Below are 18,758 nucleotides of genomic sequence, written 5' to 3' on the forward strand. Positions count from 1 at the left end.
ACCTTGGGGTGCGCCAGTTCTGTTTGTAAAGAAAAAGGATGGTTCTCTGAGGATGTGTATAGATTACAGAGAACTGAATAAGTTGACAATTAAGAACCGGTATCCTTTGCCAAGGATAGACGATCTGTTTGATCAATTGCAGGGTAAGACGGTATTCTCTAAGATCGACCTTCGTTCTGGTTAACATCAGTTGAGGGTCAAGGAGGGAGACATACCGAAGACCGCTTTTCGTACTAGGTATGGGCATTATGAGTTTCTAGTTATGTCATTTGGGTTAACTAATGCCCCTGCCGCTTTCATGGATATGATGAACAGAGTGTTCAAGGATTACTTAGACCAGTTTGTGATCGTCTTCATCGATGATATTCTGGTGTATTCTCAGACTGAGTTAGACCATGAGCAGCATCTGAGGTTGGTTCTACAGAGACTGAGAGAACATAGATAGTTTGCTAAATTCAAGAAGTGTGAGTTCTGGTTGTATCAGGTATCCTTTCTTGGACACATTGTCAGTAAGGAGGGGATTAAGGTGGATCCAGCAAAGATCGAAGCGGTCAGAGATTGGCCAAGGCCAAAGAATGCTTATGAGGTTAGAAGTTTCCTTGGGTTGGCAGGTTATTACAGACGGTTCGTGGAAGGGTTCTCAAAGATTGCTAGTGCTTTGACTGAGCTGACACACAAAGGTCAGAAGTTTGTGTGGTCAGACAAGTGTGAGAACAGCTTCCAAGAGTTGAAACAGAGGTTGATTACAGCTCCAATTCTGAGTCTTCCTACAGATCAAGAGAAGTTTGTGATATACTGTGATGCTTCTCATCAAGGTTTGGGCTGTGTTCTGATGCAATCAGAGAGAGTTATAGCTTATGCTTCTCGTCAGCTGAAGGAGTACGAGAAGAGGTATCCTACTCATGACTTAGAGTTGGCAGCGGTGGTTTTTGCTTTAAAGATATGGAGACACTATCTCTATGGAGAGAAGTGTGAGATTTACACAAACCACAAGAACCTGAAGTACTTCTTCACTCAAAAGGACTTAAACATGAGGCAAAGGCGTTGGCTGGAATTAGTGAAAGATTATGATTGTGAGATTCTGTATCACCCAGGGAAAGCCAACGTGGTAGCTGATGCTTTAAGCCGGAAGGGTCCGGGACAGATTCATGGTATTAGGCTGATAGCCAGAGAGTTAGCTGATGATATGACCAGAGCTGGTATAGAGTTGCTGGTGGGCCAGTTGGCCAATATTACGCTACAGTCTACGCTGCTAGAGAGGATTAAAGAGGGTCAGTTGAGTGATCCACAGCTGATCAAGATTAGAGAGGATGTCTTGGCTGGAGCATCCAGGGATTATACAGTGTCTGATTTGGGGTTATTGAGATACAAGGGGCGGATATGTGTTCCGTTAGACACTGCGTTGAGGCGGGAGATTCTGGATGAATCTCATACTACACCTTACTCTTTGCATCCAGGCACCACAAAGATGTACCAGGATGTAAGATCATTGTACTGGTGGCCAGGGATGAAGAGAGATGTAGTAAAGTATGTGGCTAAGTGCTTGACTTGTCAACAGGTCAAGGCTGAGCATCAGAGGCCAGCAGGGTTATTGCAGCCTCTGGATATCCCAGAGTGGAAGTGGGAAGACATCACAATGGACTTTGTGGTGGGCTTGCCCAGGACTGTTGGTCAGCATGATTCCATTTGGGTGATAGTGGATCGCTATACCAAGTCAGCTCACTTTCTACCAGTGAGGACTACTTATACTGTTGACCAGTGTGCAGATCTCTATGTGAGAGAGATCGTGCGCCTCCATGGAGCTCCTAGGTCGATCGTGTCAGATCGGGACCCTACATTCACTTCCATGTTCTGGAAGAGTTTGGAGACAGCCATGGGTACACGACTGAAGTTTAGTACAGCTTATCATCCTCAGACAGATGGGCAATCTGAGAGGACGATCCAGATATTGGAGGACATGCTGCGAGCATGTGTGCTGGACTTTGGTGGGTCGTGGAGTAAGTATCTGCCTTTGATAGAGTTCTCCTATAATAACAGTTACCAGTCTACCATTGGTGGTGCACCTTATGAGATGCTATATGGTAGGAAGTGTAGATCTCCCATTCATTGGGATGAGACAGGTGAAAGGAGATACTTAGGTCCTGAGGCGGTTCAGAGGACCAGTGAGGCTATTGATAAGATTAGAGCTCGGATGCTTACTTCTCAGAGTAGACAGAAGAGCTATGCAGATCCCAAACACATGAACGTGGAGTTCCAGGTAGGAGACTATGTCTTCCTTAGAGTCTCGCCATGGAAAGGGGTGAGAAGGATTGGGAAGAAAGGCAAGTTGAGTCCCAGGTTTGTAGGTCCATTTGAAATCCTGGAGAGGATTGGTCAAGTGGCTTACAGGCTAGCTTTGCCTCCGGCGTTGTTGGCCGTGCATAATGTATTCCATGTATCCGCTCTTCGGAGGTATGTATCTGATGAGAGTCATGTTTTGAGTTATGAGGATCTGGAGCTTGAGCCAGATCTCTCCTTTGAGGAGCAGCCTGTTCAGATACTTGATCAGAAGGATAAAGTCCTCAGGAACAAGACAATACCTTTGGTTAAGGTATTGTGGAGGAACAGCAAGGTCGAGGAGGCGACCTGGGAGCTGGAGTCTGATATGCGGAGTCAGTTTCCCGAGCTGTTCAGGTAAATTTCGAGGATGAAATTTCTGTAAGGAGGGGATAGTTGTAATGCCCCGGATTCCCTATTATGGTTAATGGCTGGATTAGTAGGCCGGGAGGGCCATAACTGTTTAATTATGCTATTAAATGTGTTTATGCATGTTTATGAGAATTATATTATGATATGATGTTAAATACATGCATGTGAGTCCACATTTGTTTACAGGGGTATTTTGGTAATTTGGCCCGTTGAGGGTATAATTGTATATTTGTATGTGCGATAATGATATATTGTGAGACCACATTATAATGTGGAATGGTTCGAGTATTTCGACATGAGACGATCTTTAAACATGATTTAACGATTTGGTCATAACAGGTTTGAGCTCGGGGTGAGTCTCGGGGTGATATTAATGGTTATAGCGTTACCGGGGATTTTAGGGTAACGGGATATGAATTATTGATGTTTGAGGATATTGAGATTAGCGGGAATCGGGAAGCATTAATTATGATTAACGGGTTTAGTGGAATGTACCAATTTTGCCCTTGAGTAGGTTTAAAAGGCTTAGGATGACACAAGGGTATTTTGGTCTTTTTGGGAGGATATATGTGACTTAAGTGGCTTAGAAAGCTGTGGAATAAACAGAGTAAAACAGGGGTTTGCTTCTTCTCTTCCCGTACCTTCTCCTAGCTTCATCTTCTCCATTGCCTTCTTTGAGAGTTTTGAGTTCTAGGTGGGATATCAAGCTAAGGAACTTCAAGGCTGAGTTGGTAGACTTGGTTCTGCTTGTGTGGGAAGTTCAAAACAGGTTTTAAGGTAAGTTTTGATCACTGAACTTAAGCTATGCTCTGTTTTCGTTTTAGCTTTTCAGTCATGGGTTTTGATGTGGAAAGTGTGCATCAAAGGGGGTTTTAGTGTTAGTTTGATTGGGGTTTGATGTGAGTAAGCTAAGGGTGTTGTTTGGGGGTTCAATTATATGTTTGGAAGAGGTTTTAAGATGGTTTGAGGGACTGGTTTGAGAGGGATAACGCAGGGTTAAAATTCTGATGCGTGTGGCCAACTTGGCTGTTCTGGGCTGAGCGCCGCGGCGCAGCAGGGGAGCGCCGCGGCCCTTGGCGTCTGGCAGATGGGGAGCCTCTCTGTTTGGAGGCGCGCCGCGGCGTAGCAGAGGGGGGCCGTGGCCCTTAAGGCCAATTTTGCTAAACTGTGGTCTTTATCTTGGGGATTCAAGCCATAAGCCTCGGGGTTGGACCTAGTACCCGGTTGGGTAGTATTTGATGTCTCGGGGGCTGGGATTTGGTTTGGGAACCCTCGGTTATCATTTTTATTAATAAATTCTATAATTTGGTTATGACCAGGTGACCGTCAAGGATTTTAAAGGTTGATCGTTCTCAGGGGTCGTTCATATTATAATCCTCACTCGAACCAGAGGTAAGAAAACAGTGTATGAATACAGTTGCACCCTGTATAGGTATATGACATGCATGGTTTGATATTGAGGCATGTTGGTTGATTTATGTGGACATGGATTACATGTTAAATGCTAGTGAACACTGATTTCCTGTTTGGGACACTGACTAGTCAGGGACCGACTCTAAAGTCGATGATCACGCATTGAATGGCTCTATGGCATTAATGTGGGACCAACCCTAAGGTCGAAGAACTTATAAGCACTTTCCTGGTCTACGACCAGATGACTATAGCCAAGGTGTATGACCCTGGTGACCGTTTGTCACGTGGCTAAGGGACGTTGTCCATAGTTTCGACCCTAGAGTCGTGAGGAAGGTTATGTTGGTGACCAATCACCATGCACCTGTCCTGAGCAAGCTTATGAAGGAGATCACCAATCGGTTAAGCCCTGGTGACCCTATTGTCACATGGCTAGAGGGAGCGATGCTCATTATTGTGACTTTTGGCTATTGTCACCTATTTGTGGGACTGATAGTCCTGAATGGTTATTATGATCGTTGTTGATATTATATCATGTTTTATTATGTTTTCTTGCTGGGCCTTGGCTCATGGGTGCTATGTGGTGCAGGTAAAGGAAAGGAAAAGCTTGGCCAGCCTTGAGTGGAGAGCTTGGGCGATGTAATGTACATACAGGGCCGCTTGACTGCCACGGTCAAGGAGTTCTCAGAGGGACTAGGGGTTTACCCTATTTTTTCCGCTTAGGCCGGCGGGGATTGTAAATTTGGAACTGTAGAGACTCTTTTGTATTACGAACTACTTGTAAACATTTTAAAAGGCTCATGAGCAGTTTATTTACTTAATGAAATGTACCCTTTCCTTTTTATTGGTTTTTCACCTTAACCTGTTAATGGTACCTAGATCACGTTTTTAACCAAAGGACTCGGGTAGCGAGTCAAATTTCTGGTTCACTGTTCACCGTAACTGTTCTGTGGTAACCAGGGCGTTACACTTGGGGTCTCCTAGGACCACATCCTCCTTGGGGTCTCCTAGGACCACATACTCCTTGGGGTCTCCTAAGACCACTTTCTTGAGTTCTCCTCGGACCTCATCCTTGGGTTCTCCTAGGGTCACTCTCTTTAGCCTCCTAGGATGCATTTTGTCATCTTTATTGCCATGCCATTGATCTCCAATTTTTGGGTATAACAGAAGGGCATTTTCATAATTTTGACTCGTTGAGGGTATAATTGTAAATATGCGTGTGTACAATTGAGATCACATTATTATGTGGATATATTTTTGTTATTCGGCAAGTTAGCGGAAAATTCACAACAAGGTTAAATACCCAGCTTGGGGTGTGCCTATGGGTATTTTGGTAGTTTAGCACATTGTTGGGGTTTATTGGGTAATGGGAGATTAAATTATTATTGCTTGAAAATAGTTGGGATTTATTTGGATGTGTGGAGTTTATTAGGAACTGGAGGGAATGGTGGTAATTGACCAAAGTGCCTTTGTGTGTATTGAAGAAGTAAGTTTGGGTTTAGGGGCAATTGGGTCTTTTGGTAGGCTTTGGCATGGCTTAGCCATTTGGAAGGCTATAGTGTAACGCCCTAAACTCCAAGGACCATTACAGTGTGCCTTGTAAACAGTTCTAAACTCGCTAATCGAGTCATTTGGCCAAAATTGTGTAACTAAGTATGATTAGCGGTTTAGGGATTAAAATTTTGGTTAAAATATAACTTTTCATTAGAATGTTTAATATATACATTGGGATCCCAAAAATATAATTTAAAAGTCTATTACAAGAAAATATTTACAACTGGCCGATCTAAGCGGCAAAACAGGGTTTAACCCTAGTTCCTTTCCTTCAAACCTCGGTCGTGGCAGTCGAGCAGCTGCATATGTACACATCGTCACATAAGCTCTCTAACTCAAGGATGGTCCAACTTTCTTTTGCCTTTACCTGCACCTAGGGGTGGCAATTTGGGCCACGACACGACACGATTAGGGTAAACACGAACACGACATGTTTAATAATCGTGTCGTGTTCGTGTTTGAGTTTGAGTTTTTGACATGTTTAATAATCGTGTCATGTTCGTGTTTACCTTAATCGTGTCGTGTCATAATCGTGTTGACCCATTTAATAATCGTGTCGTGTCATAATCGTGTCAGACACGATAACACGAATACTTTACATAGGTTTTATGATTTTTTTCGTATAGTTATTATTAATCGTGTTATCGTGTTGACCCGTTTAATAATCGTGTCGTGTTCGTATTTTTGACATGTTTAATAATCGTGTCGTGTTCGTGTTTACCTTAATCGTGTTGTGTCATAATCGTGTCGACACGAATCTGACACGTTTACACGAATTGCCAGCCCTACCTGCACCACATAGCACCCGTGAGCCGAAGCCCAGCAAGAAAACTCAATATGCTCATGAATAGTCATATCATGATATCAAATCATATCTGGCATGCCTAGCAAATACAGCTCTATTTAAGCATGCAAATAAACTCAGATAATGCTGGGGAATCAAGGATAAGAAATCCTACCCTCCTGATTAGATGACTATCAAGTCAATCCTAATTAGATGAGTGATTTAACACTTGAGGTTCTGGTAAACCATACTGAGTAACCGACAAGCAAGTCACTACAGGGCTCAATACCCAAAGCCATGCAAATGATGATCAGAATGATCATACAGAGCTTATAGCCCTGAACAGATGAGTGAATATCACTTTGAGGTTCTGTTAACCATACTGAGTGACTGACAAGCAAGTCCCTATGGGGCTCGGTGCCCATAGCCATGTAACAAAATTGTTACCTGGGCTTTCCTGCAATGGCTCTACACAGACGAGTGACTGATGGGTAAGTCACTAGCTTAAACAGATGAGTGACTGATGGGTAAGTCACTAGCTTAACAAATGAGAGACTGATAGGTAAGTCTCTAACTTAACAGATGAGTGACTGATGGGTAAGTCACACAAGCGCTTTTAGTTTTCATCGAACTTGATGTCGGTCCGACATTAATGCTCTTATTGAGTCATCCAATGCAGATGTTGATTAAATCTAATCTTTATTGGCTTGCGTTGAACACACTAAGGCCGTTCCTGACTTATAAGTCAGCACTGTGTGACCAGTGCCCAGTACCACTGCCGAACTTGACTAATGAGTCACAGTAGGGGTGAGCAACGGTCGGTTTGGGCGGTTTTTTCACAACAAAAAATCCAGAATTCAATTTTCGGTCCGGATTGGTGCAATCCAAAAACCGACCGAACCAAACCAGTTTAAAAAAAAATCGACCGTTTTGGATCGCGGTTTGGTCGATTAAATCGACCAAACCGAATTGATTATTGTTTTTTTTTTAAAGTTTTAGTTAAAAAATTAAAATTTTTTGATTGTTGGAATCTATTTTTGTGCGTTTTTAAAACATAAATATATAGAACATAATTACATTTACAAATTTTAAAGTTTGAAACATAATTAAAAGTCCATAAGAGCATAATATAATCTCAAATCACAACACATCATCAAAAGTCTAATACTACAATATCTATTAGTTCAATCCAATCCAAGACACAGCCCAATTAAAATAATAATATGTATTATGAGTTATGACTGGATTAAAGTAAGTGTACGTACGTGTGTATAAATTAGAAAAATTATAACAAAATAAAACCTATATGATAAATGGACGTATAATATAATATATATATAGAATAGAAAGAAGAAAAGAAATAAAAATATTAGAACAAACAATCTTATTTATATTAACGAAAACATAACAAGTTTAGATATATGATTCCATTGTAGGAGAGGAACACACTCTTAATTGTTCCCTAATATAAAGGACTAAGGAAAAACTGATCCATCCACCATTGCATGCATTTGAGTTCTATAACTACTAATATTAAACAAGGTTCTGTAATGCCCTAAATTCTCCGTTGTGTTTAACGGTGGGAATAGTAGGCCGAGAGGGCCATACTTGCTTAATTATGTTATTAATTGATAAAATGCATGTATATGTTGATTATATTATGATATGATGTGAAATGCATGCATGTGAGTCCATATTTTTAATTACAGGGGTGTGATGGTAATTTGGCCCGTTGAGGGCAAATTGTTTATTTGGATGCATGTTGGTGATATATTTTGAGACCACATTATGGTGTGGGTTTGTTTGAGCTATTCGGCATGAGACGATCATGGTGTGTTAAATATCGGTTTGGTCATAACGGGCTTAAGCTCGGGGCTCGGGGTGAGTCTCGGGTGTTTTAATGATTAGAGTGTTACCGGGTATTAAAGGGTAACGGGATGTGAATTATTGGAGTTTGAGAATATTGAGATTAGTGGGAATAGGGAAGCGTTAATTATGATTAACGGGATAAGTGGAAAGTACCAATTTTACCCTTGAAGTGGTTTTAGAGGCTTAAGGTGACTTAAGGGTATTTTGGTCATTTGGGGTTTGGATATATATGACTTAGGAGGGCTGTAGAAGAACAGAGTAAAACAGAGACAATTCTTCTTCCTTCCCGTACGCTATTTTCTCCATTATCTCTTTTGGTGTTCTTGAGCTCTAGGAGAGGTTTCAAGCTAGGAAACTCAAAGGCTGAGATTGTGGACTTGGTTTGGCTATTGAGGAAGGTTCAAAGCTGGTTTTTTAGGTGAGTTTTAGTCTTGAATTCAGGTTGTGCTCTGTTTTTATCTTTAGTTTTTCAGCCTTTGATTCTTGTTGGAAGTTTGGATTTAAAGAGGTTTTAGTTAAGGTTTAGGTTGGGTTTTGATGAGGGGAAGTTATGGGTGATGTCTAGGGGTTTAAATGAGTGTTTGGAGGAGGTTTTGAGTTAGTTTGAAGGGCTGGTTTGAGAGGAAAAACACAAGGGAAAAATCTGGGCGCATGCTGTCTTTTTGCAAATTCTGGGCTGGGCGCCGCGGTGCGGCTGTGGTGCGCCGCGACCCTTGGCGTCTGGCAGGGAAGGCCTTCGCTGTCTGGAGGGCGCGCCGCAGCGCAGCAGGGGAGGGTCGCGACCCTTAAGGTCAATTTTGCAAAAAGGGAGTTTTTAGCATGGGGATTCAAGCCTAAGGTCTCGGGGTTGAACCTACTACCCGGTTGAGTAGTGTTTGAGGTCCCGGAGGTTAGGTTTTGGTTTGGGAACATTTTATTATTCATTTTATTGATGGAATCCCATAATTGGTTATGACCAGGTAACCGCTAAAGGACCAAAAGGTTGATCGTTCTCAGGGTTGTTCTCTTATTCATTCTAGCTCGAACCAGAGGTAAGAAAACTGCACCCCAAGTGTGACATGCATGGGTATTCATGAGGCATGCTGGTTGTGTAAATATGGACTTGGATTGAATACAGAATGTTTAGCATATGTTGCTCACTTATGCATGGTACTGACTCATTAGTCAGATTTGGCAAAGGTGCTAATATCAACTGTGAAGCTGCGACTTATTAGTCAGGTTCGGCAAAGGTACTGGGCACTGGTCACCTTGAGCTGACTCATTAGTCAGCACGGCCTTAGCGTGTTAACGCAAGCCAACAAATATTAGATCTAATCGACTATCAGCATTGAATGACTCAAAGAGCATTAATGCCAGACCGACCCCGAGGGTCGATGAATGAAATAAGTGCTTGGAGGCTAGTGGCTTGCCTAGCAGCCACTCTCCCACTTGAAACAGTGACATGCTTGACAGTCACTCAGTATGGTTTACCAGAACCTGTTGAAGGCTAGTGGCTTACTTAGCAGCCACTCTTCTATTTGAGTTAGTGACCTGCTTGCTAGTCACTCAGTATGGTTTATCGGAACCTCAAGTGATATACACTCATTTGTTTGAAAGCTTTATGCTCACTGTGATTATAATGATAGTCACTTGATAATGTTCACATATAATGTTATGTTTTCTTGCTGGGCTTTGGCTCATGGGTGCTATGTGGTGCAGGTAAAGGAAAAGAAAAGCTCACCTAGCCTTGAGTGGAGAGCTTAGGTGGTGATGTGTACATATGCGGCCGCTTGACCACCACGGCCAAGGTGTTCTCAGAGGAACTAGGGGGTTTACCCTATTTTTGCCGCTTAGGTCGGCGGGATTGTAAATTTAAAACAGTAGTGGCCATTTTGTACTGAGAACAGCTTGTAAATGTTTTGATTATCTCTGCAGAGTAGTTTGTAATGAAAATCTCCATTTCCTTTTTATTGGTTTTATACCTTAACCTGTTAAGTACACATAGAGCACGTTTTTTACCAAAGGACTCGGGTAGCGAGTCAAATTTCCGGTCCACCGTTCACCGTAACTGTTCTGGGGTAGCCAGGGCGTTACAGGTTCGGTACGTACTTAATACATTAATTGCTTCTTCTCTGAATAATAAAGATAAAGAATCATGAACCTAAAAGGCTATATTAACATATATATATGATCCTCAGTACCATGCATTGGCATTGCGGTTTTGATCAGTGGCCACCGCCGAAACCACCTCCACCACCAAATCCTCCGCCGCCACCAACACCTCCACCAGCTCCAAATCCTGCCCCACCACCCACACCACCTCCTCCACCAAAACCACCACCTCCACCAATGCCTCCACCTCCACCAGCACCACCGCCGAAGCCTCCACCTGCACCACCACCAAATCCACCACCTCCTCCACCAATTCGTTTCGTTTGGGCAGAGGGATAAGCGAAACAGAGAGGAAGAGGAGGAGATGAGGAGATGATGAGAGAGACAGAGAGGAAGAGGCTGGCTATTCCATTCCGTTCGTTTGGGCAGTCGCCGGAGGGAGGAGACAGAGAGGAAGGATCGCCGCGACACCGTAGGGGCTGAGCTGAGTATATGAGATGATAGAGATAGAGAAACAGAGAGAAGAGATGCCCTAGTAAAAAAACATATCAGATTTTATTTATTTTTTAATTAATAATTATATAATATTATATTATTATATTATTATATATAATAGTGCTCGGTCGGTTTCGGTTCCGTTCGGTCGGTCCGGACAATATTTCCAAACCGACCGAACAGTGGCGGTTTGCACCGTTGGCGGTTTTTTCGGTGTTCGGTTTAATCGGTTTCGATTTTTTTGGTGTTCGGATGGTCGGTTTATCCGGTTTTTTCAATTTTTCAGATTTTATGCTCATCCCTAAGTCACAGCTTCACAGTTTGTAATGCCCCGAATTTCCTAATAAGGTTTGAGACCTTGATTAGGAGGCCTGGAGGGCCATAATTGATTTATTATAGTATTTAATGATTATATGCATGTTTACATGAATTATATTATTATATGATGGTGAATGCATGCATATGGGCTCATATGTTAATTATGAGGGTAATTTGGTAATTTGGCCACTGTGGGCGTAATTGTATAATTTGGGTGCGTGATTGTGATTAATTAATATAGCCACACTATAAGGTGGATTGGTTCGAGCTATCGACATGAGACGATCATGAGATGTAAGTGTACGGTCTAGTCATAACGGGTTTAAGTTCGGGGCTCGGGGTGAGTCTCGGGGTGAATTTAATGATTAGAGCATTACCGGGAATTAAAGGGTAATGAGATATGATTTATTGGAGTTTGAAATTATTGAGATTAGAGGGAATTGGAAAGCATTAATTATGATTAACGGGGTAAGTGAAAAGTTCCAATTTTACCCTTGAAATGGTTATAGAGACTTTAAGTGACTTAAGGGGAATTTGGTCATTTGGAGTTTGGATATATATGACTAAGGAGGGCTGTAGAAAGAACAGAGCCAAAACAGGGGTTTTCTTCTTCAACCCGTACATCATCCCTCACCATCTCTTCTTTGGTGTTCTTGAGGCCATCTTGAGGTTTTGAGCTAGGAAATCAAAGGTGGCAGCTTGGGTACTTGTTTCAGCCATTAAAGGGGATTCAAAACTGTGTTTGAGGTGAGTTTTAATCATTGAACTCAGGTGGTACTCTGTTTTCTTCTTTAGTTTTTCAGTTTTGATTTCTTGTGGAAAGTTTGCATTAATGGAAGTTCTTGAGTTTGGGAACTTGGGTTTTGATGAGGGGGAGTTATGGGTGATGTTTGGGGGTTTAAATGAGTGTTTGGAAGAGGTTTTGAGTTGATTTGAAGGGCTGGTTTGAGAGGAAAAACGCAGGGGAGTTTGCTAGTGCGTTGCTGGTTTTTTGGCTGATTAGGGTAATGAGCCGCGGCCTGGCTTTTGTGTGCCGCGGCCTAAGGTGGTTTCTGAGGCAATTATGCCTCTGTCAGGGGGATGATCCACGGCATGGCTATGGTGAGCCGCGGCCCATCAAGGCAGATTTGGCCAAAAATGGGTTTTTGGCCTAGGGATGCTTATCATAGGCCTCGGGGTTGATCCTAGTACCCGGTTAAGTGGGGATTGATGTCCCGGAGGCTAGATATTGGTTTGGAAACTTATGTTGACCATTTTTATTGATGGTATCTTATATTTGGTTATGACTAGGTGACCGCTAAAGGACTAAAAGTTGATCGTTCTCAAGGGTCGTTCTTTAAATCGTTCTAGCTCGACTTTGAGGTAAGAAAACTGCACCCTGTGTATATGAGACATGCGTGGTTATTATTGATGCATGTCGGTTGATTATTATGTATGACATGCATGGTTATTATGATGCATGTTGGTTAATTAATGGGTATGACATGCATGGCTATTCCTGATGCATGTTGGTTGACTATTAAACGTGACATGCATGGCTGTTATTGGTGCATGTTAGATTGCTGGATATATTGCATATGATGCATGAGAAACATGTGATTCGGACATGCTTTGTATACTGGGTATGATATCGTTCAGAGCTTGAGCCTCTGTGGTTGTGCATGGTCCTAATTGTACTGGTATCTGTTTAGTAAGCATGTTAAATACCTTGTTTATGGATATTGAACATGTGGTATACGATTGGTGGCATGACTTGCTTATGTATGGCAGTGACTACTCAGGGACCGACTCTAAATTCGAGAATCACGCATTGAATGGCTCTATGGCATTAATGCTAGACCGACCCTAGGGTCGAAGAATTTATAAGCGCTTGCCTGGTCTACGACCAAATGACTATAGCCAAGGTATATGACCCCGGTGACCGTTTGTCACATGGCTAAGGGACGTTGTCCATAGTTTCGACTCTAGAGTCGTGAGGAAGGTTATGTTGGTGACTAATCACCATGCACCTGTCCTAATCAAACTTATGAAAGGATCATTTATCAGTTAAGCCCTGGTGACCCTATCGTCACATGGCTAGAGGGAGCGATGCTCATTATTTTGACTTTTGGCTACTGTCACCTATCTGTATGGACCGTTGGTCCTGAATGGCTGTTGCAATTACTGTTGATACTATTTCATGTTATCTGTTGATATTATATCATGTTATCTGTTGGTATTATACCATGTTATCTGTTGATATTATATCATGTTATCTCTTGGTATTATACCATGTTATCTGTTGATATTATATCATGTTATCTGATGATATTACGTCATATTATCTATTGATATTATATCATGTTGGATTGTGTTTTCTTGCTGGGCTTCGGCTCACGGGTGCTACGTGGTGCAGGTAAAGGCAAGAGGAAGCTGGACCATCCTTGAGTTGGAGAGCTTAGGTGATGACGTGTACATATGCAGCTGCTCGTCCGCCACGGCCGAGGTTTAAAGTGGAACTAGGGTTGTACCCTGTTTTGCCGCTTAGAACGACCTGTTGTAAATATTTTCTGTAATAAACTCTTAAATTATATTTTCGGGATCCCAATGTATATATTAAACGTTCTAGTGAAACGTTACATCTTAACCAAAATTTTAATCCCTAAACGTTCTAGTAATGAGTTTAGCACTGTTTACAAGGCACACCATAACGGTCCCTGGAGTTTGGGGCGTTACACAGTTGATACTGACACCTTTGCCAATTCTGACTAATTAGTCAGTGCCATGCACAAGTAAGCAATGCTATCAGTATATATCATATGTCAAATATCCAAGAGTAGAGCATTCAGCATGCTTACTTAACAGTTGCTAGCATTAGGGCTGAGCATTGAGCGGGTTGGTCGGGTTACAAGGCATTTTTACCCGTCCAATGTCATAATCGGGTTAGCAAAAGTGACCCGTAACTTGCCCAATTAAGAATTTTTTTTTTTTAACCCGTCCAATAATTTGGGCGGGTTGGTCGGGTTAACCCGCCCAAACCGAAATGGTATTTTTTTTTTGGCGGGTTGGTCGGGTCAACCCGCCCAAACAAAAGTGGTATTTTTTTTTTTAACATTTTTGTAATTTTTTTCTTTTAAATACTAGTACTAATAGTGTGAAGTTTATATTTTTAAGCTTAAAACAATATTTTAAATTTATAGTAAAAAAATTAAAACAAAACTTAATTAAATTATATATTTATTTGAATATATTAAAAATAATAAATTCTTAATTGGGCGGGTTGGGTTATATTGGGCGGGTTGATAATTATTTTCAACCCGCCCAATGTAATAATTGGGCGGTTTAAATTTTGGTCGGTTTATTCGAGTTGCGTTTTTTGGCGGTTTTTTCGGGTTGGTTTGGGCGGTTTATTCGGGTTGGGCGGGTTGTAAAATTTTTTGCACAGCCCTAGCTAGCATAATTATGATCATGCACAAACACAGAGACTCAAGCTCTGATCAGTCTCATACTCAATATTCATGGCATGCCCTAAACACATGTTTCTCGTGCATCACATATATCACCGTTAAACATCCAACATGCATCAAGAATAACCATGCATGTCGCATATGGGGTGCAGTTTTCTTACCTTTGGTTCGAGCGAGAATTAGAACAAGAACGACCCTTGAGAACGATCGATCCTTTAATCCTTTAGCGGTCACCTAGTCATAACCAAATACAATCTCCGATTAATGAAAATCAACAATAATAGGGTCTTGATCTAAACCCCACTCTCGGGACCCCGAAATGTACCCACACGGTGAGTAGGTTTGATCCCAGGCCTTAAGGATTGAAACCCCGAGCCAAAAACCCTAAAAAACACTCAAAACGGGGTTTTGAAGAAACAGGGTAGCGCTGTAGCGCGCCCCACACTGGGCGCTGTAGCGCTACCTTTAGCCAGACACTGCCCAGAAAATTCCTCCTTCGATTCCACCATTTCTAACCCAAACCAAAAGCTTCCAAACATCAAATTAAGTCTCAAATGAACCCAAATACCATCCTCACATGCCCCAAGCATCACAACCACAAGAACCCTAGCCAAAACTCCAATCAATTCCCAACTTTCCAACTCAAAAACCAACTGAAACTTAACTAAGAAAACAAAGAAAAAGCAAGAGTTCTAATGGCTAAAAACTCACATCAATCTCAGCAACACACCCTCTTCAATGGTGGAGCATAACCCTAGCTAATCACAGCTTGGTTCCTCAAAAAGAGCTTGAAAATTCAGAGAGAAATGGAGGAGAAATGATGTATGGGAGAAGGTGATTTTGGTGCTCTGTTTTGAGAAGGTTTCTACAGCTTTCTAAGCTTAAATGGCTGAACAAATCCTTTAGGGTGAAAAGACCTAAATGCCCTCAAGTCTAAAATAAAACCTTAACAACCACCAAGGCAAAATCGTCATTTCGCACCTATTTCGTTAATCATAATTAACACCCTCCAATTCCTGCTATTCTCAATATTCTCATATACCAATAAATCATATCTCATTACCCTTTAATTCCCAGTAATGTTCTAATCATTAAAATCACCCCGAGACTCACCCCGAGCTCCGAACTTAATCCCGTTATGACTAGACCGAACACTTGCATTTCATGATCGTCTCATGCCGAAAGGCTCGAACAAATCCACATATAATGTGGTACCATTCATAACTCACCCACATGCACGAAAATACACAATTACGCCATCAACGGGCCAAATTACCCAAAATGCCCTTATAATTAAAAATACACCCATATGCATGCATTTATCATCATATTATAATATAATTTACATAAACATGCATATAATCATTTAATATCATAATAAATCAATTATGGCCCTCTCGGCCTCCTAATCAAGGTCCTCAACCTTATTAGGAATTTTGGGGCATTACATGTAGAGAATTAGGAAAACACTCAGAAAAACAGAAGGAACTCTCCTTAACTCTCTCTCTCCCGTAACTCTCTCTCTCCCTCATTGGTGACTTGTGGATTTTGTGATTTTTGAGGAAACAAGATTGGAGATTGAAGGTTTGGTGTCTAGGATTAAGCTAGGAGCAACTTAGGACCATAATTTAGCCATTGGAGGTAAGAATTTGTTTTGTTTTGAGTTTAATTTCCTGTGGTTGAAGTTTTTTTTTTTTTAGAATTTTAGGCTTTGATGGATGTTGAGTTTTGGTTTGAATTTAAGTTGGTTATTGGGTTGTTTGTGATGTATATAGTGTGTGTTAATGTTTTTTGGACTTAATTGGGGCTTTGGGGAAGCCTTGGGATGATTTTGGAAGGGTTGGATTCAGAGAAAAATCTGGGTTTCAGGTCGAGTCGCGGCCCTATTCTTGGGTGCCGCAACTCAGGTTGGATGAAGGAGAAGTAGCTGGGCTGCTGGGTTATTTGAGTCGTGGCACCAGTTAGAAGCGCCGCAACGTAAGTGCAGTTAGAGGGGTTTTAGGCCCCTGAGTTGAGCGGGGCCGCGACTCAAGAGCTTGGGGCCGCGGCTCAAAATAGAAAATTGGCCAAAACAGGGTTTTAATGATGGGAACTCAAATCTAAGGGCTCGGGGTCGATCCTACTACCCGATTTAGTAGGATTCGACATCCTGGAGGCTAGGACTCGGTCCAGAAGCCTTGATTTACTCATTTTGACGGGATTCCCTATTTGGTTGTGACTAGGTTTCGCTAGGGGCTCAAATCAGGGATTGTACTCAAGGGTCGTTCATTGATAGCTTGCACTTGGACCAAAGGTAAGAAAACTGCACCCAGAATATGATATACATGATTAAAGCTTTATTGTATGCTGAACATAGTCTTGATTTGGGCATTAGCTCTGTAAATGCGCATGATTATGATTATGCCTGTGTATGTATGTTTTAATGCATTGTATCTATACGTGTGATAAACGTATTATGTGATTGTCTGTAATGGCAAGGAAGCTTAGTTTATAAGTTGATTTAAGGGGCTCAACTTATAAGTTGAGGGTATATGAGGCTTGACTTATAGGTCGAGGATCTGCAAGACTCAGCTTATGAGCCGAGACCGGCATTATGTGCATTGAGCGCAGGCCGCTATGGCTGGGGCACCACGGGAGTGCATTAAACACTTGATTGGCTCAGATGCCATATGTATGACGCCCGACATCACTATGGCTGCTTCCTGGAATGAGGACTGACCCTACAAACCAACACGAGTATTTCCAACGTGCTTTGTCCTCACTCGCCCGCTTCCTAGGAAAACTTCCCAGGAGGTCACCCATCTTGAGATTACTCCAGGTCAAGCACGCTTAACTTTGGAGTTCCCAAGTGATGGGCTACCGAGAAGAAGATGCGTCTTGTTGATATAGGTAGTACCCATCAATTCATTTAAGCTCTCTTCAACTGTGTAGTCCCATACCTACACAATCTTAGAATCATCACACTTGACCTTCCCCAGGCAGTGTGGGATTGCACAGCTTTACCCGGTCTTTCCCCTTACGGATCACGGGATTCTGACTGTCACAATATGAATAGAAAGAGGGTGCAACATGCACTTGTGCAACTCCATGGTTGTTGATCTGTATAGTATTTATGCTTAGTTTCAGTTATTACTGCTAAGTCTGTTGTATTATTTCGTGAATTGCTTGAATATGTTTTCTTGCTGAGTCTTTTGGCTCACGGGTGCTTTGTGGTGCAGGTAAGGGTAAGAAGAAGTTTGGCTAGCCATGAGTTGGAGAGCGATAGCAGTGACGTGTACATATGCAGTCCGCTCAACCGCCACGGCCGAGAAGATCAAGGAAGCTAGGGTTGGACCCAGTTTTGCCGCCTAGGTCAGCTTATTTTGTAACCTCGGGGTTGTAACCGACTTTTAAACTTGTATTTTGGGATCCCATGTAAAAACAAAAGTTTTGTTTAATGTAGATGTTTATGAATTACCCAAAATTTTAAATACTTGAACCTTTAGTGGCTATCACTCGTTTAGTCCAAATGACTCGTTTAGCGGATCCAGCACTAATTTCAAACACACTTGGTAACGGACCCTAATTAGCAGGGCGTTACACTAATGACTCATTTAGCGAGTTAAGCATTATTTAAAATACATAGTGTAATGGTCTTGGCTAACCAGAGCATTACACTTCCAAGTCGAGTCCTAGCCTCCGAGATGTCGGATTCTACTAAACTGAGTAGTAGGATCGATCTCGAGCCCTTAGGTTTGAGTTCCTGCACTCAAAACCTCCCAAAGGCCCAAAATCCCTTAAGCGTCGTGGCCCCCAAGCATTTGAGCCATGACCCGCTCAAGTCAGAGGCCCAAGTTTCATCCATGCCTGCACCTGCGCCGCGGCTCAAAAGCCCCAAGATCACTAGCTTCTCCCTCGTCTAAGAGAGCCACGACACCCCAAGAACGGGGCCGCTGCTCAACCTGCAAACTCCATTTTTTTCTTCGTTTTTCTCAAGCAAAATCCCTCCAAAAACCTCTCCAAACCTAGCCAAATCCCATAAACAAAGTTCCCAACCAACTCAGCAGCCCAAAACCATCAAAACCCAAGTTACAATCCAATTGAAAACTCATCAAAACTATAAA

Source organism: Humulus lupulus, chromosome 8 (assembly GCF_963169125.1).
Source record: "Humulus lupulus chromosome 8, drHumLupu1.1, whole genome shotgun sequence".
NCBI lineage: Eukaryota > Viridiplantae > Streptophyta > Magnoliopsida > Rosales > Cannabaceae > Humulus > Humulus lupulus.